This window comes from Haemaphysalis longicornis, unplaced genomic scaffold (assembly GCF_048455015.1).
Source record: "Haemaphysalis longicornis isolate Haplotype H1 unplaced genomic scaffold, Haemaphysalis longicornis Haplotype H1 scaffold_1, whole genome shotgun sequence".
NCBI lineage: Eukaryota > Metazoa > Arthropoda > Arachnida > Ixodida > Ixodidae > Haemaphysalis > Haemaphysalis longicornis.
Genome location: NW_027526203.1, coordinates 87,111,752 through 87,137,164, shown reverse-complemented (window position 1 = coordinate 87,137,164; position 25,413 = coordinate 87,111,752). Strand labels below are relative to the sequence as shown.

Here is a 25,413-nt window from a genome sequence, read left to right as displayed (position 1 = left end):
CAACGTCCATGTAAAGGGTAGCTCTAAAAGTGGGAACTTTTCGAGCTAGGGACATGGCTTGATGCGGCCGCCTGTCGGTATGGAATGATGGTTGCATATTTTTGGAATGGGTCGAACGAGGATATGATTTCTGATTGATGATTTATGCTCCACACTAACCCATGCCCTTGAGCTGGGCCGATCCCAAGTCTTCCTAGGAGGAATCTGCCCGTAAAGCAGCACGCCAGGTGCTTGATTTGGCAGTGTGGTTGCCTTCTATAAGTTCTGCTGTCGTATTGTAGGCCCTTGTTTCCCCCAGCCTCGCAGTGGAATCTTTCGGCGGTAAGTGCAGAGCAGCTCGGAATGCTTTGCGAATTAGGCCATTTACTTTTCTTACTTCGTTGACGGTAAGGGGAAGATAGGGAAGAGCTTATGCAATCCTGTTGAGTAGAGAGCGCATAGACAAGGCTCAGGTGCTCTTGCTCTCTGAGCCCATGCTCTCGACCAACGATCCTTCGGAGCAGGCCGATTCAAATCAAATGAAATGAAGTTTATTATTTCAACAAAAGAGAACAGTGGATTATGTTTTGCAGACAGGGGTCCCAAAGTCCAGGGACTGCGACGGGCCCTAGATAAGTAAATGCAACGAAAGCAGTCAGTATGCAGGGTAGCAGCAGAGGTGAATGCAGAAAATAAAACACTCGTTACATGTAATTTATACTAAAATGCCTAAGAATTGACAAGAGAACCCGAATAAACTATAAAAAAACATTGCAAGGGCACAGACGTTCAGTGAATGCCAGCTAAACAAGCAAATAAACAAAGTTCATCGGCCGGGATGAACGATAAAAAATGATACAAAGCCTGAACACCAAAAAACAACATTCAACAGATTTGACAGAAAAAAACAAAAAACAGCAAAACAACAAAACCGAACGGAAGAAAAAAAGGGGAGGGGGAACCACACAGTTAACACGGTTTGGCAAGCGCGGGGAAAGAATTGAAACAATGAAAATCATGGTAATACTGATGATAAAAACAGGACGTAAAATACAAAGCAACACGCCTATGTGCTGAAGATTGTTGTTACGTTAAAAGGAACTTTTTAACAGATCTTTTAGAAGACAAGTGCGTAGGAGATTTGGCAGTTGGTGGTAAGGAATTCCAGAATGAAACAGCAGCGAAGTGTGACGTTTGCTTTCCATAGTTAGAGTTAACAAGAGGCAATAGAAGGTTTAGGTTACAGGCAAATCTGGTGGAGTTGAGGTTAAGAAGAAAGGGTGAATCAATAAAACTAATCGGTAACTGAGCACTAAGCAACGTGAAAAACAGAAGTTATAAATTATAGGGAAACATTTTCTCTACGCATAAGATCTTATGTCCATATAGCAGAACCGACGCATTTGAATGAAAAGGGCTAGAGGTGATAATACGTATAGCTTGATTTTGAAGATGTTGAATGGATGACAGGTGACGTTGGTAGGTGTTGCCCCATGCGGCGATTCCATCACTAATGTGACTGTGAATAAAAGCAAAATATAGAGACATCAGTGCTATAAACGAAAAAAATGGTCGTGCTTTGATGAGAGCGCGAATACCGAATGCACATTTTTCCTTGAAGTAGTTGATGTGGGAAGCGTATTTATGGTACTATCGAGTATTACGCCCAAAAATGTAACGCCTTCGCACACAGTAATTTGATAAGGAGCAATTGTCAGACTCGGAGGATTAGGCAGATATTTATGGCTAGAATGAAAAAGCATATAATGAGCTTTAGCAGGATTATTTATAAGGCAGTTATCGTTACACCAGTTCATTACACTAGCTAGTGAGTCGTTTAATTTTGATGTGATGGGGACAAGGGATTAGCCCGATTGTGATATAGTAGTGTCATCGGCATATAAGACAAAGTGATTGGAATGCATAATGTTGGGAAGATCGTTAATGTATAGTATAAAAAGTATTGGTCCAAGAATTGAGCCCTGAGGCACACCTTGGTTGACTGTTTTGGCCTCTGAAAGAAAGCGGTTAGTACAAACTGTATAAGTTCTATTCAGCAAATAATTCTTCAAGAAAGCTAAGTCTGGGCCAGTTACACCGTAAGATTCAAGTTTGTTAAATAAAACGAGTTGGTTAATAATATCAAATCAGTATCAATAGTATCAAACAGCGAACCAGCAATACGACCACGATCGATTGAATGCTTAACAAAATAAGTTAATGAGAGTACGGCCAAATTGGTGGAACTGCCACGGACGGAAACGGAACTGATAAGGCTTAAGAATGTTAAATTTTGCAATGTAGCTAGATAACCGCTTTACAAAAAGCCTCTCAATAATCTTGCTTATAGAGGGCAGAATTGATATCGGCCGATAATTGGTAATTAAAAGCTTGTCTCCTTTTTTATAAACTGGAACATCTTTTGCTCGTTTAACAACGTTGGGGCAATAGCCAGTTCTGAAGATAAGGTTGGTTATATTGCTGATACTTTCAGAAAAAAATTCGCATCTGTTTTAGATTACGGGCACTTATTCCATCTAAACCAGAGGTGCCGTTTTTGAAGCTGCCAATCGTCAAATAAACTGCATGTGCAGTGACAGGACCAAGAAAAAAAGAGCGTGGTAAACGCGGCATGTTAGATTGCGAAGTGCAGTTTTTTCTTCTTCTCCTTCTCCTTTGAGGAGAAGGAGAAGTAAATTCTGAAAGCGTTGGCAATTTGGGAAGGCTCTTGGTAGGTGATGCCATTAAAATAAATTATTGAAACTGGAGTAGACGATTGTTTATTTAGGAAATTATTTATTAGTTGTCATTGGTTCTTAAGGTTATGCTTATTGATGGTCAATTCTCTATCATAATAACGCCTAATAAAAAGGTGGCATGAAATGGTTGTATTTTTGTCTTTTTGTATAGATTATCCTTTTTCCTTAGACTCGTAAGTAATGCACTAGACATGCAGCGGTTAAACTGATGTTTGTATTTCTTTTTGCAATGAAAGCTTTCAGTACTATCCGAGACCGCCTTCAAAAACAGTGTGGTGAATGTATCGAACGCAGCCTCAGGATCAGTCATCGAATTGATCGTGGACCAATTAGAAGAAATTGGATTAATAAATTTATCTTACTGAAAGTGTGTGGTCACATGAGTGTCATGACGTGTAATAGCATTGGAAGTGACAATGATAGGGCAGTGATCAGTAATATCTACACTGATAACGCCAGAGGCAGTTGATGAATCCTCGTTAGAGCATGATCCAATAATGAATTTCGGAAATTGCTACATCTTGTATGAGCACTTATAAGTCATTCTAGGCCGTATCCCGAAAAAAAGTCGGTGTAAGCAAGATATGAACTGGAGTTGGTATCGAGCAAATTGATGTAAGATCACCTACAAGCAACAGAATCTTGTTTTCAGATGATATGGTATCTAAATGCTACTAAGGGCGGTTCTGCAGCAGATGATGGCGGGGAGTGGTAGATAGAGCCAACAATAAGGTTCTTGTTGTTCTGTGAAAAAAGGCTACCGGGCCTCAATCCATACCGACTGACAGTTAGCAGTTGTTATCGCTAAATCGTGCCTACGCGTGTACGTGATGTCAGGTGAAATAAAAATTGCCGCACCGCCATGGCAACTGGATGAACGGTGACAATATTCTGCAGCGTAGGTAGGAAAATTATACAAATCTCTATCGGCACTGCAAAGCCAAGTTTCCGAAATGTAAATGAACGAAAGAAATGGTCAAGCGATGTTACGAAATTGAAAATGGCATCGTAATTTTTCCGCAAGCTGCGGGCGTTAAAATGTATCAAGGAACGATGGTGGTCATTCAGCGAGGATTTGAATAGATCAGTGGACAATAACGACGTGTCAGTAGAAGAGCGCAGCCATGTGTGAAGATGATAGTGTCAGACGTGATTACAAGAAAACGCGCAGGTCGGATTATGATCCGATTCGATAAACCTTGATATCGCCCGTCTTCCGGGCTTTGATCTGCGAATTATCTGTCCACAGAAATTCTAACTTGTGCTCCTTTTTCAGGGCGAGAGCTTGAGCGAACAGGTTTTTGTTGTCGACAGTTAGATGGCCATTGACAAAGACCGGAGAGCCATTTGATTGGTGCTGATTGGTGCTTAGACGGGCCTTACGTGCTTTGCGAACAAACTCGTTCTTTTTTTCGCGGTAGCAAAAACGCGCAATGATATTATTTCCAGCCGATTTTGTAGGAACGCGATGCACTACATCGATGTCCGAAGGCAATACAGGACACTCGATGGCCTCTCCTACCATCTCGAAGATGGCAGCATAGTCTTCTTTCTCGGTTACTGAGACACCCGTAATCTCTACATTGTTCAGGCGAGGATATTGCTGCAGGTCGGCAACTTTCTTTTCTAGGGCCGCGTTGCGAGTCACTAGGGCTTTGTTTGAGGCCAACAGCCCTTCCTGCTTTTCCTTCATTTGGTCAAACAGGCCGCTCATTACTTGCGCACTCTCACTCAACAAAACAGTTTCACCAAGCCCGTTCTCTTTTAGCTTGTTCTTAATAGAGGATACAAGGCTTTCAACTAAACTTTCTAGTTTTCCGTTAATTAGGAATTCTATGTGCTCAACCTTCTTAGCAAATTCCGCATTTGTAACCATGATCTACAACAACCCACAGCAACAAAATAAGAAACACTGTGGCAACGTATGCGGCTCAAGTAATGCGGCTCAAGTTATGCGACTGCACAACTAGCCGGCCAGGACAGGGTGTTGTGCTTAGTAGTGGGTTGAAAGCCGCAACCACTGCCAATCGCAGAAAGTTTTTTGAGCACCTCCATCTTGCGCTGATTACTCTGCAGTATGAGTCCTAGAATTTTGACGCTGGTGACTCAAGGTACAGGCTTTCTGTCGACTCAAACGTGGATGGAAGCTTCTCGCGAAGGTCCTGATTGTTCAGCGGGCAAAACTAAAAGTTCTGACTTTCCCGCCGAGCAGTACAGGCCCGCCGCTCGGGCTCCTTGTGCGACGGCTCCAACGCCGGATTGAATGGTTTCTTCTATGCAGGCATAACTTCCTCGAGTGACCCATTAGGGTTATGTCATCCGCGTGCATACTGTACTGGAGACCGGGCAGTCGGTCCAGACAGGAGGCTATGCGTGATACTGCTAGATTGAATAGGGGAGACAGAACCGGCCACTGTGGGGTGCCACAATATGGCAGCGGGAGGTCTGGTGATTCTAAGTCACCCAGCATTAGCATGGCTGTTCTGTGCGATAGAAATGCGCGAACATAGTATAAACGCGTGTAAGGGCCGCACCCGTGTATGGGCCGCACCCCGTTTCTCTCAACTACATATTCGAAAAAAAAAATCCGTGTACGCGCCGCATCAACACTTTCGTTGACCCATACGTATTCAAAATGCGCGCGTGCATGCAAGCTTTTAAGCATTGTCGATAGATGGCGCTATCCATATCGGCATTAGCATCACCAACTTGTGCAGTTCTGCTGGTTCTTACGGCCATTTGCTGGAGTTCTGCATTGTCTCTCATGTTTGCATGTCTTTTAATGAGCGTTTACGTTGTGGCACGATGGGCAAGCACCTGAATAGCTACACGGCTGGCTACAAGTTGAAGGTGATCGAGTTCGCTCTCGAGCACGGGAAACGTGCCGCCGGCAGAAAATTCGACGTTGACGAAAAGTGTGTTCGACGATGGTGCGCTCAAAAGGAAGCTTTGGAAAACACCAACAGCAAAAAGCGCGCTTTCCGAGGAAAGCCGTGCAAGTTTCCGGAACTGGAAGAAGACTTGTTCCGCTATGTGACTGAAGTGCGGAACGATGGTTTTGCGCTCACAACGGACATGCTGCGCGTGATGGCACTAGCCTTGGCACGTACGAAGAACATGCCGGCCGGGACTTTCAAGGCTAGTGCTGGCTGGGTGCGAAGATTTCTGAAAAGGAAGGGGCTCTCATTTCGCCGAAGGACCACGTTGTGCCAGCGGCTGCCAGAAGACTACACCGACAAGGTGATTAGTTGTCATAAGCACGTCATCGGCCTTCGCCATCAGCATAATTATCCGCTGTCGCAAATTGCGAACGCTGATCAAACTCCTGTGTGGTTTGACTGCCCAGAGAATTACACAGTCGAACTGAAAGGCAAAAAGAGTGTCGCCGTTCGGACCACCGGCGCTGAGCGCCAACGCTGCACAGTGATGCTTTGTGTGACCCCGGACGGGCGGAAGCAACCCCCGTACGTTGTGTTGAAAAGGAAGAGGAATCCCAACGAAGCGTTCCCCAAGGGTATCGTAGTTCGAGCCCATGAAAAGGGCTGGATGAACGATGACTTGGTGCTCGACTGGGTGAAATGTGTTTGGCAAAACCGACCGGGAGCGTTGTTGGCCAAACGGTCACTGTAAGTGTTAGACAGCTTCCGCGGTCACCTTACCGATAAGGTGAAGGAACAGCTGCGCCGTGTCGGCACAGACATGGCCGTGATTCCTGGCGGCCTCACTGGAATGCTGCAGCCATTGGACGTAAGCGTGAACCGACCTCTTAAGGGTGAATTCCGAAGGCTTTACACTGAGTGGATGGCAAGCGGCAGCCACGAGCAGACGCCGACCGTACGGCTGAAGAGGCCACCGCTTGCGACTGTTCTCGGTTGGATCCTGTCCGCTTGGAGCTTGGTGGCGACGGACGTTGTATCCCGAAGCTTCAAGGTCACCGGTATATCAAACAGCTTGGACCGCGCTGAAGATCAATGCTTGTGGGAGGACGATGCTCTGCAACACACCCCCTCGGACTCCGAGCCTGAAGACTCATTGAGCGACGACGATCAAGCACGTATGCCGTGTGCTGCAATAAACGCTCTTCATTCGCTAGCTGGTACGTTCTTTTTACTTTAAAAAAATTGTACGTCGCGTGTATGGGCCGCACCCTGAAAATTGGCCCTCATTTCTTGAAAAAAAAAGTGCGGCCCTTACACGCATTTATACGGTAGTTGTATGTCCGTACGCCAGGTCCTATCCGCTCCAGCCCGGCCGAGGTGGCTTTGTGGCTTTATCGAATGACTTTGTGAGATCCAGGGCCAGGATCTCTGCTGAGTCCTTCAGCAGATCGTAATGTCGTCTCAGGTGGACGTCGTTCGCCGCAAGCCCAGCACTGAAGCCATATATATGAAATGACAACAATTCCTGTTGCAAAAAAAAGCGAACACTGACCAAGAATAAAAATATATTGACGTTTCGGAACCACATACGGGTTCCTTGCTCACTACGTAAGACAAGCCGTCGTCGTCAATTATGTAGGCAGCACATGACGTAGAGAGCATACGTAGACGGGAGGCAAAGTCCCATCCGTCGGGTTCATTGTGGCTGGCGTTGATTGGATAAAAAGTGACTCTAGGAGACGCCGGGATGATGTGTTCTTTTCCTTAGATAAAATTGCGGTGTTCTCCCAGTCAATCTTGTGGGAATGTTTGTGCGCGTGCTGCGCAATGGCATTCGTCATGTGAGTATGATTTCTAACATCACGTTGGTGCTCTTTCAGTCGTAGCGAAAATTTTCCTGTTTCACAAATGTACACATGACTGCAGTCAGCACATGCTATCTTGTATACCACTCCAGGGAATGACTCTCTCGCACTTTATCTTTCACTTTTATCAGCCGGTTCCGGAGCTTGCTGGCCGGTACACGGGCAATGCGCATGTCCTATTTTCAAAGACGCGCGACAATGCTTCGCTCATTCCTGGGAATAGGAGATGGCTGAGCGTGCTCGTAATTTCTTGTTGTTGGGCGTTCTTGGCTGTAGTATCTTATTCTCGGTTTGGCAAATAATTCGCTTAGGATAGCCATTGGCGATTAGTTCGCGGCGGATCGTTCGTAATTCACGTTTCAGTGCACTGTCATCTGAGGAGATGCGTACGGCACGCGTTTTCAAGGATGACACAACGGACGTCTTGTGGCCGAGCGGGTGGCAAGATTCAAAACTGAGGTAACGACCCGTGTGTGTGGGCTTCTTCTACACTGAGAAGGTGAGACCGCCCGCATCGCGGCGAACAAGAACATCCAAGAAACGAAGCATGTTGTCTTGCTCGAACTCCACGGTGAACTGTATATGCACATACAGGGAGTTGAGGCTGTCCAAAAGACATGGGACATCTTGCTTTTTTAAAATACAAAAACAGTCGTCGACATAGCTGTAGAAAAACCTCGGTGCCGGTTTGAAGGTTGCCAATACCTTCCCCTCTAAAGCCCCCATAAGAAGATTGGCCGTAGTAACTGATATTGACGCACCCATCGCCGTGCCATGGGTCTGCTGATAGAGGCTTCCCCTGTAAGAAAAATAGGTGTTGCTCAGACAAAACATAAGCAACTCACAGAGCTCGGGGACGTCAAAGGGAGTGACCGGTATTCTGGAGGTCGTGGGGCTCGTTAATTGAGGGGCTCGTTAATTCAATACAGAAAGATAGGTCGGCAGTCTACAACGCGAAAGAGGCATAGGGGTGTGGTAAAGCTGGTTTGTTTTTACTACGGTTATGAAGTTAACATTTTTTTAAATATATAGAAAATAAAAGGAAGAAAGAAAAACACGCGCCCAGAGTAGGGACCGAACCCACACCTTTCGATTAGACCTCGAATGCCTTACCAATTCGGCTATCTGGAGGACTGTGTTCCCCTTCACTTTCTTGGCTATTTACATTTACTAGAAGTGTATCTGACGCTTGAGGGTGGTAGCCAGCGCCACTCTGACTACACGGGGAGAAGGGGACCTTCTTTTTAACCCCCGGGGCGTGACTCGAACGTCTTCAGCCTGTCATGAGCGAGTAACTGGCGGGAAGCCCTCTTATACTACCTAGCCATCAAGGCTACCAGAACTGAGACCCTCGTTAGGCTTTCGCAGAATAGTGTAGTAAGGCAATGAGGGGCTCGTTAAATAAATACAGAAAGATAGGTAGGCAGTCTACAACGCCAAAGGAGGCATAGGGGTGTGGTTAGGCTGTTTTTTTTACTAGGGTTAATGAAGTTAACATTTTTAAATATATGGAAGAAAGAAAGAAAGAAAGAAAAACACGCGCCCAGAAAGGGGACGAAACCCACGCCTTTCGATTAGATCTCGAATGCCTTACCAATACGTCTATCCGGGAGACTGTGTTCTGCTTCACTTTCTTGGCTATTTACATTTACTAGAAGTGTATCTGACGCTTGAGGGTGGTAGCCAGCGCCACTATGACTACACGGGGAGAAGGGGAGCTTCTTTTTAACCCCCGGGGCGTGACTCGAACGTCTACAGCATGTCATGAGCGGGTAACTGGCGGGAAGCCCTCTTATACTACCTAGGCATCAAGGCTGCCAGTACCGAGACCCTCGTTAGCCTTTCGCAGAAGAATATAGTGAGGAAATTAGGGGCTCGGTAATTAAAGACAGAAAGAACGGTCGGCAGGCTACAACGCCAAAGGAGGCATAGGGGTGCGGTTAGACTGTTTTTTTACTAGGGTTAATAAAGTTAACATTTTTTTAATGTATGGAAGAAAGAAAGAAAAACACGCGCCCAGAGTGGGGACCGAACCCACGCCTTTCGATTAAATCTCGAATGCCTTACCAATTCGGCTATCTGGGCGGCTGTGTTCTCCTTCACTTTCTTGGCTGTTTACATTTACAGAAGTGTATCTGATGCTTGAGGGTGGTAGCCAGCGCCACTCTGACTACACGGGGAGAAGGGGACCTTCTTTTTAACCCCCGGGTTGTGACTCGAACGTCTACAGCCTGTCATGAGCGGGAAACTGGCGGGAAGCCCTCTTATACTACCTAGGCATCAAGGCCGCCAGAACCGAGACCATCGTTAGGCTTTCGCAGAATAATAAAGTAAGGAAATGAGGGGCTCGTTAATAAATACAGAAATATAGCTCGGCAGTCTACAACGCCAAAGGACGCATGGGGGGTGGTTAGGCTGGTTTTTTTACTACGGTTAATGACGTTAACATTTTTTTAAATATATCGAAGAAAGAAAGAAAGAAAGAAAGAAAGAAAGAAAAACACGCGCCCAGAGTGGGGACGGAACCCACGCCTTTCGATTAGATCTCGAATGCCTTACCAATTCCGCTATCTGGGCGACTGTGTTCTCCTTCACTTTCTTGGCTATTTACATTTACTAGAAGTGTATCCGACGCTTGAGGGTGGTAGCCAGCGCCACTCTGACTACACGGGGAGAAGGGGACCTTCTTTTTAACCCCCGGGGAGTGACTCGAACGTCTACAGCCTGTCATGAGCGGGTAACTAACGGGAAGCCCTCTTATACTACCTAGGCATCAAGGCTGCCAGAACCGAGACCCTCGTTAGGCTTTCGCAGAATAATGTAGTAAGGAAATGAGGGGCTCGTTAATTAAATACAGAAAGATAGATCGGCAGTCTACAATGCCAAAGGAGGTATAGGGGTGTGCTTAGGCTGGTTTTTTTACTACGGTAATGAAGTTAACATTTTTTTAAATATATGGAAGAAAGAAAGAAAGAAAGAAAAACACGCGCCTAGAGTGGGGACCGAACCCACGCCTTTCGATTAGATCTCGAATGCCTTACCAATTCGGCTATCCTGGGGACTGTGTTCTCCTTCACTTTCTTGGCTATTTACATTTGCTAGAAGTGTATCTTACGCTTGAGGGTGGTAGCCAGCGCCACTCTGACTACAAGGGGAGAAGGGGACATTCTTTTTAACCCCCGGGCCATGACTCGAACGTCCACAGCCTCTCATGAGCGGGTAACTGCCGGGAAGCCCTCTTATACTACCTAGGCATCAAGGCTGCCAGAACCGAGACCCTCGTTAGGCTTTCGCAGAATAATGTAGTAAGGAAATGAGGGGCTCGTTAATAAATACAGAAATATAGTTCGGCAGTCTACAACGCCAAAGGACGCATGGGGGGTGGTTAGGCTGGTTTTTTTACTACGGTTAATGACGTTAACATTTTTTTATAAATATATCGAAGAAAGAAAGAAAGAAAGAAAGAAAGAAAGAAAGAAAGAAAGAAAGAAAGAAAGGAAGAAAGAAAAAACACGCGCCCAGAGTGGGGACGGAACCCACGCCTTTCGATTAGATCTCGAATGCCTTACCAATTCCGCTATCTGGGCGACTGTGTTCTCCTTCACTTTCTTGGCTATTTGCATTTACTAGAAGTGTATCTGACGCATGAGGGTGGTAGCCAGCGCCACTCTGACTACACGGGGAGAAGGGGACCCTCTTGTTAACGCCCGCGGCGTGACTCGAACGTCTACAGCATGTCATGAGTGGGTAACTGGCGGGAAGGCCTCTTATACTACCTAGGAATCAAGGCTGCCAGAACCGAGACCCTCGTTAGGCTTTCGCAGAATAATGTAGTAAGGAAATGAGGGGCTCGTAATTAAATACAGAAAGATAGCTCGGCAGTATACAACACCAAAGGAGGCATAGGGGTGTGGTTAAGCTTGTTTTTTTTTACTTCGGGTAATGAAGTTAACCTTTTTTTAAATATATGGAAGAAACAAAGAAAGAAAAACACGCGCCCAGAGTGGGGACCGAACCCACGCCTTTCGATTAGATCTCGAATGCATTACCAATTCGGCTATCTGGGGGACTGTGTTCTCCTTCACTTTCTTGGCTATTTACATTTACTAGAAGTGTATCTGACCCTTGAGGGAGGTAGCCAGCGCCACTCTGACTACACGTGGAGAAGGGGTCCTTCTTTTTAACCCCCGGGGCGTGACTCGAACGTCAACAGCCTCTCATGAGCGGGTAACTGGCGGGAAGAACTCGTATACTACCTAGGCATCAAGGCTGCCAGAACCGAGACCCTCGTTAGGCTTTCGTAGAATAATGTAGTAAGGAAATGAGGGGCTCGTTAATTAAATACAGAAAGATACGTCGGCAGCCTAAAACGCCAAAGGAGGCATAGGGGTGTGGTTTGGCTGATTTGTTTTTACTATGGTTAATGAAGTTAGGATTTTTTTAAATATATGGAAGAAACAACGAAAGAAAAACACGCGCCCAGAGTGGGGACCAAACCCACGCCTTTCGATTAGATCTCGAATGCTGGAAGTTAAAAAGAAGGTCCCTTTCTCCTCGTGTAGTCAGTGTGCGCTGGCTACCATCCTCAAGCGTCAGATACACTTCTGTAAATGTAAATAGCCAAGAAAGTGAAGGAGAACACAGTCGCCCAGATAGCCGAATTGGTAAGTCTTTCGAGATCTAATCGAAAGGCGTGGGTTCGGTTCCCACTCTGGGCGCGTGTTTTTCTTTGTTTCTTTCTTCCATATATTTTAAAAAAAAAGTTAACTTCATTAACCGTAGTAAACAAAAAACCAGCCTAACCACACCCCTATGCCTCCTTTGGCGTTGTAGACTTCCGACCTATCTTTCTGTATTTAATTACCGAGCCCCTCATTTCCTTAATTTATTATTCTGCGAAAGCCTAACGAGGGTCTCGGTTCTGGCAGCCTTGGTGCCTAGGTAGTATAAGAGGGCTTCCCGCCAGTTACCCGCTCATGACATGCTGTAGACATTTGAGTCACGCCCCGAAAGTCAAAAAGAAGGTCCCTTTTCCCCCGTGTAGTCAGTGGCGCTGCCTACCACCCTCAAGCGTCAGATCCACTTCTAGTAAATGTAAATAGCGAAGAAAGTGAAGGAGAACACAGTCGCCCAGATAGCCGAATTGGTAAGTCTTTCGAGATCTAATCGAAAGGCGTGGGTTCGGCTCCCACTCTGGGCGCGTGTATTTCTTTCTATCTTTCTTCCATATATTAAAAAAAAATGTTAACTTCATTAACCGTAGTAAACAAAAAACCAGCCTAACTACACCCCTATGCCTCCTTTGGCGTTGTAGACTGCCGACCTATCTTTCTGCATTTAATTAACGAGGCCCTCATTTCCCTAATTTATTATTCTGCAAAAGCCTAACGAGGGTCTCGGTTCTGGCAGCCTTGGTGCCTAGGTAGTATAAGAGGGCTTCCCGCTAGTTAACCGCTCATGATATGCTGTAGAAGTTCGAGTCACACCCCGGAAGTTAAAAAGAAGGACCCCTTCTCCCCGTGTAGTCAGAGTGGCGCTGGCTACCACCCTCTAGCGTCAGATACACTTCTAGTAAATGTAAATAGCCAAGAAAGTGAAGGAGAACACAGTCGCCCAGATAGCCGAGATCTAATCGAAAGGCGTGGGTTCGGTTCCCACTCTGGGTGCGTGAGTTTCTTTCTTTCTTTCTTCCATATATTTAAAAAAATGTTAACTTCATTAACCATAGTAAACAAACCAGCCTAACCACACCCCTATGCCTCCTTTGGCGTTGTAAACTGCCGACCTATCTTTCTGTATTTAATTAACGAGCCCCTCATTTCCTTACTATATTATTCTGCGAAAGTCTAACGAGGGTCTCGGTTCTGGCGGCATTGGTGCCTAGGTAGTATAAGAGGGCTCCCGCCAGTTACCCGCTCATGACATGCTGTAGACGTTCGAGTCACGCCCCGGAAGTTAAAAAGAAGGTCCCTTTCTCCCCGTGTAGTCAGAGTGGCGCTGGCTACCACCCTCAAGCGTGAGATACACTTCTGTAAATGTAAATAGCCAAGAAAGTGAAGGAGAACACAGCCGCCCAGATAGCCGAATTGGTAAGGCATTCGAGATCTAATGGAAAGGCGTGGGTTCGGTTCCCAATCTGGGCGCGTGTTTTTCTTTCTTTCTTTCTTCCATATATTTAAAAAATGTTTACTTCATTACCCATAGTAAAAAAAAAACCAGCCTAACAACACCCCTATGCCTTCTTTGGCGTTGTAGACTGCCGACCTATCTTTCTGTATTTAATTAACGAGCCCCTCATTTCCTTACTATATTATTCTGCGAAAGCCTAATGAGGGTCTCGGTTCTGGCAGCCTTGGTGCCTAGGTAGTATAAGAGGGCTTCCCGCCAGTTACCCACTCATGACATGCTGTAGACGTTTGAGTCACGCCCCGCAAGTTAAAAAGAAGATCCCTTATTCCCCGTGTAGTCAGAGTGGCGCTGGCTACCACCCTCAAGCGTAAGATACACTTCTAGTAAATGTAAATAGCCAAGAAAGTGAAGGAGAACAAAGCCGCCCAGATAGCCGAATTGGTAAGGCATTCGAGATCTAATCGAAAGGCGTGGGTTCAGTCCCCACTCTGGACGCGTGTTTTTCTTTCTTTCTCTCTTTCTTCCATATATTAAAAAAAATGTTAACTTCATTATCCCTAGTAAAAAAAACAGCCTAACCGCACCCCTATGCCTCCTTTCGCGTTGTAGACTGCTGACCTATCTTTCTGTATTTAATTACGAGCCCCTCATTTCCTTACTATAATATTCTGCGAAAGCCTAACGAGGGTGTCGGTTCTGGTAGCCTTGGAGCCTAGGTAGTTTAAGAGGGCTTCCCGCCAGTTACCAGCTCATGACATGCTGTAGACATTTGAGTCACGCCCCGGAAGTCAAAAAGAAGGTCCCTTTCCCCCCGTGTAGTCAGTGGCGCTGCCTACCACCCTCAAGCGTCAGATCCACTTCTAGTAAATGTAAATAGCGAAGAAAGTGAAGGAGAACACAGTCGCCTAGATAGCCGAATTGGTAAGTCTTTCGAGATCTAATCGAAAGGCGTGGATTCGGTTCCCACTCTGGGCGCGTGTGTTTCTTTCTTTCTTTCTTCCATATATTAAAAAAAAATGTTAACTTCATTAACCGTAGTAAACAAAAAACCAGCCTAACCACACCCCTATGCCTCCTTTGGCGTTGTAGACTGCCGACCTATCTTTCTGCATTTAATTAACGAGGCCCTCATTTCCCTAATTTATTATTCTGCAAAAGCCTAACGAGGGTCTCGGTTCTGGCAGCCTTGGTGCCTAGGTAGTATAAGAGGGCTTCCCGCTAGTTAACCGCTCATGATATGCTCTAGACGTTCGAGTCACACCCCGGAAGTTAAAAAGAAGGACCCCTTCTCCCCGTGTAGTCAGAGTGGCGCTGGCTACCACCCTCTAGCGTCAGATACACTTCTAGTAAATGTAAATAGCCAAGAAAGTGAAGGAGAACACAGTCGCCCAGATAGCCGAGATCTAATCGAAAGGCGTGGATTCGGTTCCCACTCTGGGCGCGTGTGTTTCTTTCTTTCTTTCTTCCATATATTAAAAAAAAATGTTAACTTCATTAACCGTAGTAAACAAAAAACCAGCCTAACCACACCCCTATGCCTCCTTTGGCGTTGTAGACTGCCGACCTATCTTTCTGCATTTAATTAACGAGGCCCTCATTTCCCTAATTTATTATTCTGCAAAAGCCTAACGAGGGTCTCGGTTCTGGCAGCCTTGGTGCCTAGGTAGTATAAGAGGGCTTCCCGCTAGTTAACCGCTCATGATATGCTCTAGACGTTCGAGTCACACCCCGGAAGTTAAAAAGAAGGACCCCTTCTCCCCGTGTAGTCAGAGTGGCGCTGGCTACCACCCTCTAGCGTCAGATACACTTCTAGTAAATGTAAATAGCCAAGAAAGTGAAGGAGAACACAGTCGCCCAGATAGCCGAGATCTAATCGAAAGGCGTGGATTCGGTTCCCACTCTGGGCGCGTGTGTTTCTTTCTTTCTTTCTTCCATATATTAAAAAAAAAATGTTAACTTCATTAACCGTAGTAAACAAAAAACCAGCCTAACCACACCCCTATGCCTCCTTTGGCGTTGTAGACTGCCGACCTATCTTGCTGCATTTAATTAACGAGGACCTCATTTCCCTAATTTATTATTCTGCAAAAGCCTAACGAGGGTCTCGGTTCTGGCAGCCTTGGTGCCTAGGTAGTATAAGAGGGCTTCCCGCTAGTTAACCGCTCATGATATGCTCTAGACGTTCGAGTCACACCCCGGAAGTTAAAAAGAAGGACCCCTTCTCCCCGTGTAGTCAGAGTGGCGCTGGCTACCACCCTCTAGCGTCAGATACACTTCTAGTAAATGTAAATAGCCAAGAAAGTGAAGGAGAACACAGTCGCCCAGATAGCCGAGATCTAATCGAAAGGCGTGGATTCGGTTCCCACTCTGGGCGCGTGTGTTTCTTTCTTTCTTTCTTCCATATATTAAAAAAAATGTTAACTTCATTAACCGTAGTAAGCAAAAAACCAGCCTAACCACACCCCTATGCCTCCTTTGGCGTTGTAGACTGCCGACCTATCTTTCTGCATTTAATTAACGAGGCCCTCATTTCCCTAATTTATTATTCTGCAAAAGCCTAACGAGGGTCTCGGTTCTGGCAGCCTTGGTGCCTAGGTAGTATAAGAGGGCTTCCCGCTAGTTAACCGCTCATGATATGCTCTAGACGTTCGAGTCACACCCCGGAAGTTAAAAAGAAGGACCCCTTCTCCCCGTGTAGTCAGAGTGGCGCTGGCTACCACCCTCTAGCGTCAGATACACTTCTAGTAAATGTAAATAGCCAAGAAAGTGAAGGAGAACACAGTCGCCCAGATAGCCGAGATCTAATCGAAAGGCGTGGATTCGGTTCCCACTCTGGGCGCGTGTGTTTCTTTCTTTGTTTCTTCCATATATTAAAAAAAAAATGTTAACTTCATTAACCGTAGTAAGCAAAAAACCAGCCTAACCACACCCCTATGCCTCCTTTGGCGTTGTAGACTGCCGACCTATCTTTCTGCATTTAATTAACGAGGCCCTCATTTCCCTAATTTATTATTCTGAGAAAGCCTAACGAGGGTCTCGGTTCTGGCAGCCTTGGTGCCTAGGTAGTATAAGAGGGCTTACCGCTAGTTAACCGCTCATGATATGCTCTAGACGTTCGAGTCACACCCCGGAAGTTAAAAAGAAGGACCCCTTCTCCCCGTGTAGTCAGAGTGGCGCTGGCTACCACCCTCAAGCGTAAGATACACTTCTAGTAAATGTAAATAGCCAAGAAAGTGAAGGAAAACAAAGCCGCCCAGGTAGCCGAATTGGTAAGGCATTCGAGATCTAATAGAAAGGCAAGGGTTCAGTCCCCACTCTGGACGCGTGTTTTTCTTTCTTTCTCTCTTTCTTCCATATATTTAAAAAAAATGTTAACTTCATTACCCTAGTAAAAAAACAGCCTAACCACACCCCTATGCCTCCTTTGGCGTTGTAGACTGCCGACCTATCTTTCAGTATTTAATTAACGAGCCCCTCATTTCCTTACTATATTATTCTGTGAAAGCCTGACGAGGGTCTCGGTTCTGGCGGCCTTGATGCCTAGGTAGTATATGAGGGCTTCCCGCCAGTTTCCCGCTCATGACAGGCTGTAGACGTTCGAGTCACAACCCGGGGGTTAAAAAGAAGGTCCCCTTCTCCCCGTGTAGTCAGAGTGGCGCTGGCTACCACCCTCAAGCATCAGATACACTTCTGTAAATGTAAACAGCCAAGAAAGTGAAGGAGAACACAGCCGCCCAGATAGCCGAATTGGTAAGGCATTCGAGATCTAATCGAAAGGCGTGGGTTCGGTCCCCACTCTGGGCGCGTGTTTTTCTTTCTTTCTTTCTTTCTTTCTTCCATATATAAAAAAAAATGTTAACTTTATTAACCCTAGTAAAAAAACAGTCTAACCGCACCCCTATGCCTCCTTTTTGCGTTGTAGACTGCCGACCGTTCTTTCTGTATTTAATTACCGAGCCCCTAATTTCCTTACTATATTATTCTGCGAAAGGCTAACGAGGGTCTCGGTTCTGGCTGCCTTGATGCCTAGGTAGTATAAGAGGGCTTCCCGCCAGTTATCTGCTCATGACAGGCTGTAGACGTTCCAGTCACACCCCGGGAGTTAAAAAGAAGGTCCCCTTCTCCCTGTGTAGTCAGAGTGGCGCTGGCTACCACCCTCAAGCGTCAAATATACTTCTAGTAGATGTAAATAGCCAAGAAAGTGAGGGAGAACAAAGTCGCCCAGATAGCCGATTTGGTAAGGCATTGGAGATATAATCGAAAGGCGTGTGTTCGGTCCCCGCTCTGGGCGCGTGTTTTAAAGCAAAGCTTTCTACCTCTACCCCCCAAGGGTTCTTTCGCGACCGTTGGTGTCACCAGAAAACTCCAGCGAACAAATAAAAGAATTTACTGGCACCGCCGGAAATCGAATCTGGAACTAACAGCCTAACACAGCGAGAGCCCGTTGTCTTACCGATTCAGCTACGAGCCCACGCGAACACGGGAAGACAAATGGTGTACTCAACCAAGCACATCTACGGGTTTACCCCCTGCCTTCTCGTTGAATGCCACGTGAAAGCGTCACACGACCACTCACGCCCGTCTAGCGGCCATGTGCCACCTTGCTCATGTGCTAAGAGTTACAATAATTAAAGGAAGCTCACACCAATCCAAGGAATCTCACTTTTAGTACGCCAATGTGCTAAAGCCTGGGGCCTCCAGTGTTCACGTAAAAAATCGCAGCTCCTTGTCGTCCGCCCTCACGCCAAATCAAGGAATACATTCAAATACTCCTTCATGACCAGGCCATCACTCCAAACCTCAGCATCAAGATCCTGGGCCTACATTTCCAGGCCAACACCAAGAGTGACGTCTCCTTGCAGCGCCTCAAAAAGAGCATTAATGTAATCATACACATGATCAGGCGAGTTGTCACCAAGAAGCGAGGCCTAAAAGAATCCCGTACCTTTCGGTTAATTGAAGCTTTTGTCCTCTCGAGAGTTCCTTACGACAAACCCCTATCTTCTTCTCGACGAGGAAGACATATAGATGCTTTATATAATGATTAGAAAGGCGGTTGAGGAGGCCGTTGGTGTTCTCATGAGTGCGTCCACACTGAGGCTGCTTAGCACGGGCTCCACAACACGGTGGAAGAGCTGATAGAAGGCTATCTTTCTAACCAGAAGGTCCGACTCAGAACTGCGGTGGGTAACCGCATGCTTCGCCAGATTGGCTGGGCAGCCCATAATGTCACTCTGCTTGACGTACTGCCAGACTCTTGGTGACTAAAACTAAAGATGCTCCCTTTGCTTAGAAATATGAACCCCTCACATGACGAGCGTCAACGAAAAGCACGGTCTCAAGCGCTAAACACCACCCTCGGTGGGGCTCATGCAGTTATCTACACAGACTTCTCCTAACATCGAGGGCAGCAACACGCCATCATCGTGGATACCTCCAGAACCAACCTCCTTGCGTTTACCTCGCTTAGGACCCAAGAAATGATGGCAGCAGAAGAGGCAGCCATCACCTTGGCTCTCACTCAACCAGGGGTTTGGAGGGTAGTCACCGATTCCCAGCAAGCCTACTGGAATTACCAGTCGGGTTGGGTGTCCTGACCTGCACTGTGCGTGCTAAAAAACCACTCCCCAAACGGTTCCATTCAGCTCATCTGGACACCGCCTCACGCTTCAATGGAGGGCAACAAATACGCCCACCCAACAAGCCTGCGCTTTTACCTCCCGTGCTATGGAGCCGCACGAGGACAGTCACCCGCTTGTCACGTCCAGGGAGATAATCCAGCATTATCGCCTTCTGAGACAGACCGCACCTTCGCCTTACCCTGACCTTTCCAGAGAACAATAAACTACCCTACGGCTCATACAATCCGGGCTCCTTCCCACAGCCTACGCGTCTACACGTAATGCTTCCGAATCGCAACGACGCTGAATGTAAACTTTTCTCAGAAGTAGGAATACTCCGCCCCGTAATCGGGGTGTGCGACTTTAGCCCTGAGCACCCTCCTCTCTTTCCGTCAACTACCCAACAAGAGCATTGGGAGATGCTGCTGTCCAGGCCCTCTCTACCTACCCAGCTTCAGCGGGTGGACAGAACACAGGCCGCGCGGGCTGCATATGGGCCCCACAGAAGAAGGAATCACTCCCCAAGGCTGCACTCTGGGCCGTTAAGAAATCTAAACAGAAGTATTTCTTCCTCCTCCTTCTCAGCCGCAAGTCTCGTCGCCTCCGTCCGCGGCGCAGAGACGGAGAAGTCAGATCGTCTAACACCGGGTTGGCGCTTACTTTTATTTTATAAAAAAAGTTTCCACTCTTGTGCTACACCAATACAACTCAACCAAATACCGTTCATGCATCATGCATTGATGTAACCTTACCAAGAATATCTCTTTGAAGTAATAAATGGTGTGGTTAAGTGCATTTCACTTCTCTCTGGTTTTACTATTTGTAGAGCGATGTGAGTGATTTTAAGTAACGTCGCATGAGTAATCGTTATGGGTGCCGTTTACAGCTTTGCTTTCCCACCACATTCACGGGGTGGATTGGCGCGATTTTTCTTTCTTTCTTTCTTCCATATGTTTAAAAAAAATGTTAACTTCATTACCCTAGTAAAAAAACAGCCTAACCACACCCCTATGCCTCCTTTGGCGTTGTAGACTGCCGACCTATCTTTCAGTATTTAATTAACGAGCCCCTCATTTCCTTACTATATTATTCTGTGAAAGCCAAACGAGGGTCTCGGTTCTGGCGGCCTTGATGCCTAGTTAGTATAAGAGGGCTTCCCGCCAGTTACCCGCTCATGACCGGCTGTAGACGTTCGAGTCATAACCCGGGGGTTAAAAAGAAGGTCCCCTTCTCCCCGTGTAGTCAGAGTGGCGCTGGCTACCACCCTCTAGCGTCACATACACTTCTAGTAAATGTAAATAGCCAAGAAAGTGAACCAGAACACAGTCGCCCAGATAGCCGAATTGGTAAGGCATTGGAGATCTAATCGAAAGGCGTGGGTTCGGTCCCCACTATGGGCGCGTGTTTTTGTTTCTTTCTTTCTTCCATATATTTAAAAAATGTTAACTTCATCAACCGTAGCAAAAAAAAAATCAGCCTAACCACACCCCTATGCCTCCTTTGGCGTTGTAGACTGCCGACCTATCTTTCTGTATTTAATAAACGAGCCCCTCATTTTCTTACTATATATATACATATACATATATATATTAAGTGTTAGTAGAGACAGAGAAAAACGAGAAAGACGTAGGAAATAGAAATAGGTTTACTGACGTTTCAGGGAGAGGACTCCCCTTAAGAGTGCTCTCCCTGAAATGTCAGCAACCTTATTTCTATTTCCTATATATATATATATATATATATATATATATATATGCATATTGTCACGAAGCGACGCAGTTGTCTTGAAGGAGAAACAAGTTTATTTGAGCGAAATTGTGCGCTCCTAACAACTCAAAAGGATACAGAGGCGGCGAAGCAGCATGCCGCGGCGTCTGCTCTGCAGGCTTTTATCTTTCGGCGCAGGTGTTTCTGGAACCGTCGATTCACATCCAGAACATTGTAGATCACAGAAGAGTATTCTGGGCTAGTGACGTTAGGGCGAAACAGTCTGCTTATCTGAATGTGATAGGCCCTGCCGCATAAAAGTAAAGAATGTAAGACGCGCTTCGTTTCGAACGCAGATAAAACAGCCGGGCGTGGCCCGGCAGGAAACAATAAATAAACAAACAATAAATAAGTAAACAAACAATAAATAAACAAACCCATACATGGTTGGCGGCATTACCCCCCCTCTAAGAGCGCATCGACCCGACGCTAAAATAAAAGACAGTCCGAACGAACAACAAAAAAATGTCCGTCATCTTGCATAGTAAGGTTTCAAGCGAACCACGTGGACGACTTCGGGCCACGTGCGTCGTCTTAATGTTTCGGAATCACCATCGGGGATCACCTCGTAGGTAAGTTGGCCGAGACGTCGTAGAATCTGGTAGGGTCCGAAATACCGCCGCAGAAGCATCTCACTTAGTCCGCGTCGACGGATGGGAGTTCAAACCCACACACGATCCCCAGGGTGGTACTCGGCGTCTCGGCGTCGGAGGTTGTAGCACCCGGCATCCACCAGATGCTGGTCCGTTGTACGAACTCGAGCCAGCTGGCGGGCCTCCTCCGCACGCTGAAGGTATCCTTGGACGTCGGCGTTGAGGTCGTCGTCTTCTACGTGCGGAAGCATGGCGTCGAGCATCGTAGTCGGCTGTCTTCCGTAGACAAGCTCGAACGGCGTCATCTGCGTAGTTTCCTGGATAGCCGTGTTGTACGCAAGGTGACATATGCTAGCACTTCGTCCCAAGTCTTACGTTCAATGTCGACGTGCATTGACAGCATATCCGCGATTTTCTTGTTCAGGCGTTCCGTTAGTCCGTTCGTTTGGTGGTGGTACGCCATCGTTCTTCGGTTATCCGTGTTGCTCTAGCGTAATATCCCTTACATCAGCTCCTCAGTAAAGGCCGTTCCGCGGTCCGTGATTAGGATCCCGGGGCTCCGTGTCGCAGAATAACTTGGCTTATGAAGAATTTTGCGACTTCTTGTGCAGTCCCCCTCGGAAGAGCGGTGGTCTTTGCGTAGCGCCTCATGTAGTCTGTCGCTACAACAATCCACTTGTTCTAGGATGGGGATGTAGGGAACGGGCCCAGAAGGTCCATAGCAATATGTTTGAAGGGCATAGATGGGACGCCGATCGGCTGCAGAAGTCCGGCGGGTCTCGTCGTTGGCGTTTATCGTCGCTGGCAGTAACGGCAGCTCTGGACGTAGTGGGTGACGCCGGATGCAAGGCGGGGCCAGTATACTTCATCTTGATTTTCCCAATTGTGCGAGCTGTGCGAAGATGTCCGGAAGACGGGTCGTCGTGGCACGGTTCAAAACTTCGTCACGAAGATCTGCGGGATGATAAGAAGATAATTCGCTCTCGTTTAGGGCTGACATTCTTCACGAGGATGGAGTTTCTCAGGCTGAATGCAGGTAAGTAGCGTTTGAAGGCCCTGGGCACGGCGACGTTGCATCATTGGAGGTAGTCGATCATGACGCGTAAATCGGGGTCGGCACGCTGCTGGGAGGCCAGGTCGCTCTCACTCACTAATCCGAAGAACGCGCTGCATCCACGGGAGTCTTGTGGTGGAGTGTCGACGAGGGCAAGGGACAGGCAGTCGGCGTCGGAGTGTTTCCTCCCGGATTAATAGACTACTGTAACGTCGAATTCTTGCAGGCGCAAGCTCCACCGCCCAAGACGGCCAGAGGGGTCCTTCAAAATGGCGAGCCAACACAGCGCATGGTGGTCTGTCACAACCTTGAATGGTCTTTCTTACACGTATGGGCAAAATTTTGAAATGGCCCATATAATCGCGGGGCACTCTTTCTCAGAGGCTGAGTAGTTTCTTTCTTCCTTGGAAAGACTACGGCTGGCATAGGCGATTACTTTTTCGCAGCCGCTTGGCTTTTGTACGAGGACGGCCCCCAAGCCTATGTCACTGGTGTCAGTGTGCATTTCCGTTTCGGCGTTTTCGTCGAAATGCGCGAGCACAGGCGGGTTTTGCAGGAATTGTTGCAGCTCGCAGAATGCTGTTTCTTGGGCATTTTCCCAGATGAAAGGGGTGCTATTCTTTATTCTTTATTCAGCTTACTACATTCGCCCAGAGGGCATTGTTGTAGGAGATACATAAGAAAAAAATTCAGTGGACAAATGTAATCATGAATCTCGTGATATACAGGAATAAAAATCAACAGAGGCATTCTACAACAAGAGCATTGTACAAGAGCATTGTACAAGATTATTTTCCATTGTACAAGAGCAAATCAACAAGAGTATTGTACAACATCAAACGGCAACACGTGCGTGAAAAAAAAAGAACAGGAAAACAAGACGAAAGACGACGTAAAAAATCGACATTCTCTAAAAACAAATACAAATACAAAAAAACCAATACAAATAATTGACAGGAACACCATCGCGGCAATTCAAGAAACGCTTTTTTCACTTTCACCACGCAGATAATCCCTTAGAGCTGTGTCAAATGTAACGGCAGATGCGGAAACGATGTTTTCTGGAAGCTTATTCCAATCGCCAATTGTGCGTGGAAAAAAAGATGATTTAAAAAGCGAGGTGCGGCAATGAATTTCTCTAATCTTTTTGCTGTTGTCTCTCCTTTTTGATACGTAATCGAGCGGTTTCAGATAAGTCTGGCGGTTAATACCTGTTTTTCCGTTAGTTATCTGGTTGAGGAATAGCAGGCGGCATACTGTGCGGCGAGTTTGCAAACAGTCCCAAGACAGTGCCTTTTTTATTGCGGAAACACTGGTATTTTTACCGAAGGAACCAGTGACAAAGCGGGCAGCACGGTTTTGAATAGCTTCTAGTTTATTAATTAGTACCTTGGTGTCCGGATCCCACGCAGCAGCAGCGTATTCTAGTATTGGACGCACCTTAGTTTTATACAAAGTCTCTTTTACGTCCTGTGGTGCATTTTTGAAATTTCTTCTAATAAAATTTAGAACACGGCCAGCTTTCATTGTTACGGTTTCAGTGTGTTTGGACCAGGTCAGGTTGGATGAGAATGTGAGGCCAAGGTACTTAACATGATCTGAAAATGCAATGCTTTCCGTCTGTAAAAGGTAAGTAGTTATTGTATTCGACCGTTTTCGGCTAAAACGCATGCAGTGACATTTTGAGACGTTCAGTTTCATATTCCATTTGTTACACCAGTTGACAATACTGTTTAAATCCAACTGTAATTGAGCAGCGTCATTCGGATTGTTAATGTCCCTGTACAATACACAATCATCAGCGTATAGCCGTAGGTTAGATGAAACGTTTGCACCTATATCATTAATAAAAATTATAAACAGCAGGGGTCCGAGGACGGACCCTTGCGGGACTCCTGAGGTGACGGGAACGGGTTCTGATTCAAAGCCATTAATGATAACCTTTTGGAACGATTTGAAAGATATGTGCGCACCCAACCAAGCACATTGTCCGGGAGACCAAGATAAGATAATTTATGAAGCAAGTGAGAGTGAGACACTACATCAAATGCCTTTCGAAGGTCTAAAAATACACAGTCTACTTGTGTACCTGAATCAAATGAAGAAAAAATGTCATGACAGAATTCTACTAATTGAGTTGTGCAGGAATGCCCAGCTCGGAAACCATGTTGGTAGTTCATAAAGAAATTATTTACCTGCAAGTGATGGAATATGTTCGAATAAATAATGTGTTCAAGGATTTTGCAACACACGCTCGTCAACGATATGGGTCTGTAATTGGGCGCCTGGCAACGGGGTCCGCTTTTATGAATAGGTACGACGTTAGCAGATTTCCACTGTAAGGGCAACTGACACGTAGTCATAGATAACCTGAATATCAGGACAAGAAATTTAGCCACCGTGGCTGCGCAGTTTTTCAAAACTAGACAGGGTATCGCGTCAGGACCGGGGGCGGAATGAGGTTTCAGTTCTTCAAGAAGTTTTAATATCCCATTATAAGTTACATCTATATCTGGCATAGCCGGTACATGGCACTGGGAACTTTCTGCACTAGGTGCACCCGCTAGGGGGGTGGAAAAGACTGATTGAAAGTATTTGTTAAAGTGATTGGCTTTAACAACGTCATTAGTTATAAATCCTTGGCCGGTAGACAACGGGGGAATAGTTTCTTCCTCCTTTCCGCTTTGTTTTACAAACTTCCATAATTCTTTAGGACTGCGTTTAAGCTTTTCGCTTAAGGAAGAATAAAATTTATCTTTGGCACACT

At 46.3% G+C, this 25,413-nt stretch overlaps 1 protein-coding gene and 1 non-coding gene across 2 annotated transcripts in view; one reads left to right on the top strand and one right to left on the bottom strand.

Moving 5' to 3' along the window:
* Positions 1-25,413, top strand: part of LOC144177904 (hemicentin-1-like) — a 299,755-nt gene that overhangs the window by 39,170 nt on the left and 235,172 nt on the right. The window lies entirely within an intron of this gene.
* Positions 9,496-9,567, bottom strand: Trnak-uuu (transfer RNA lysine (anticodon UUU)). The gene has a single exon. It is a non-coding gene; the product is annotated as a tRNA-Lys (tRNA).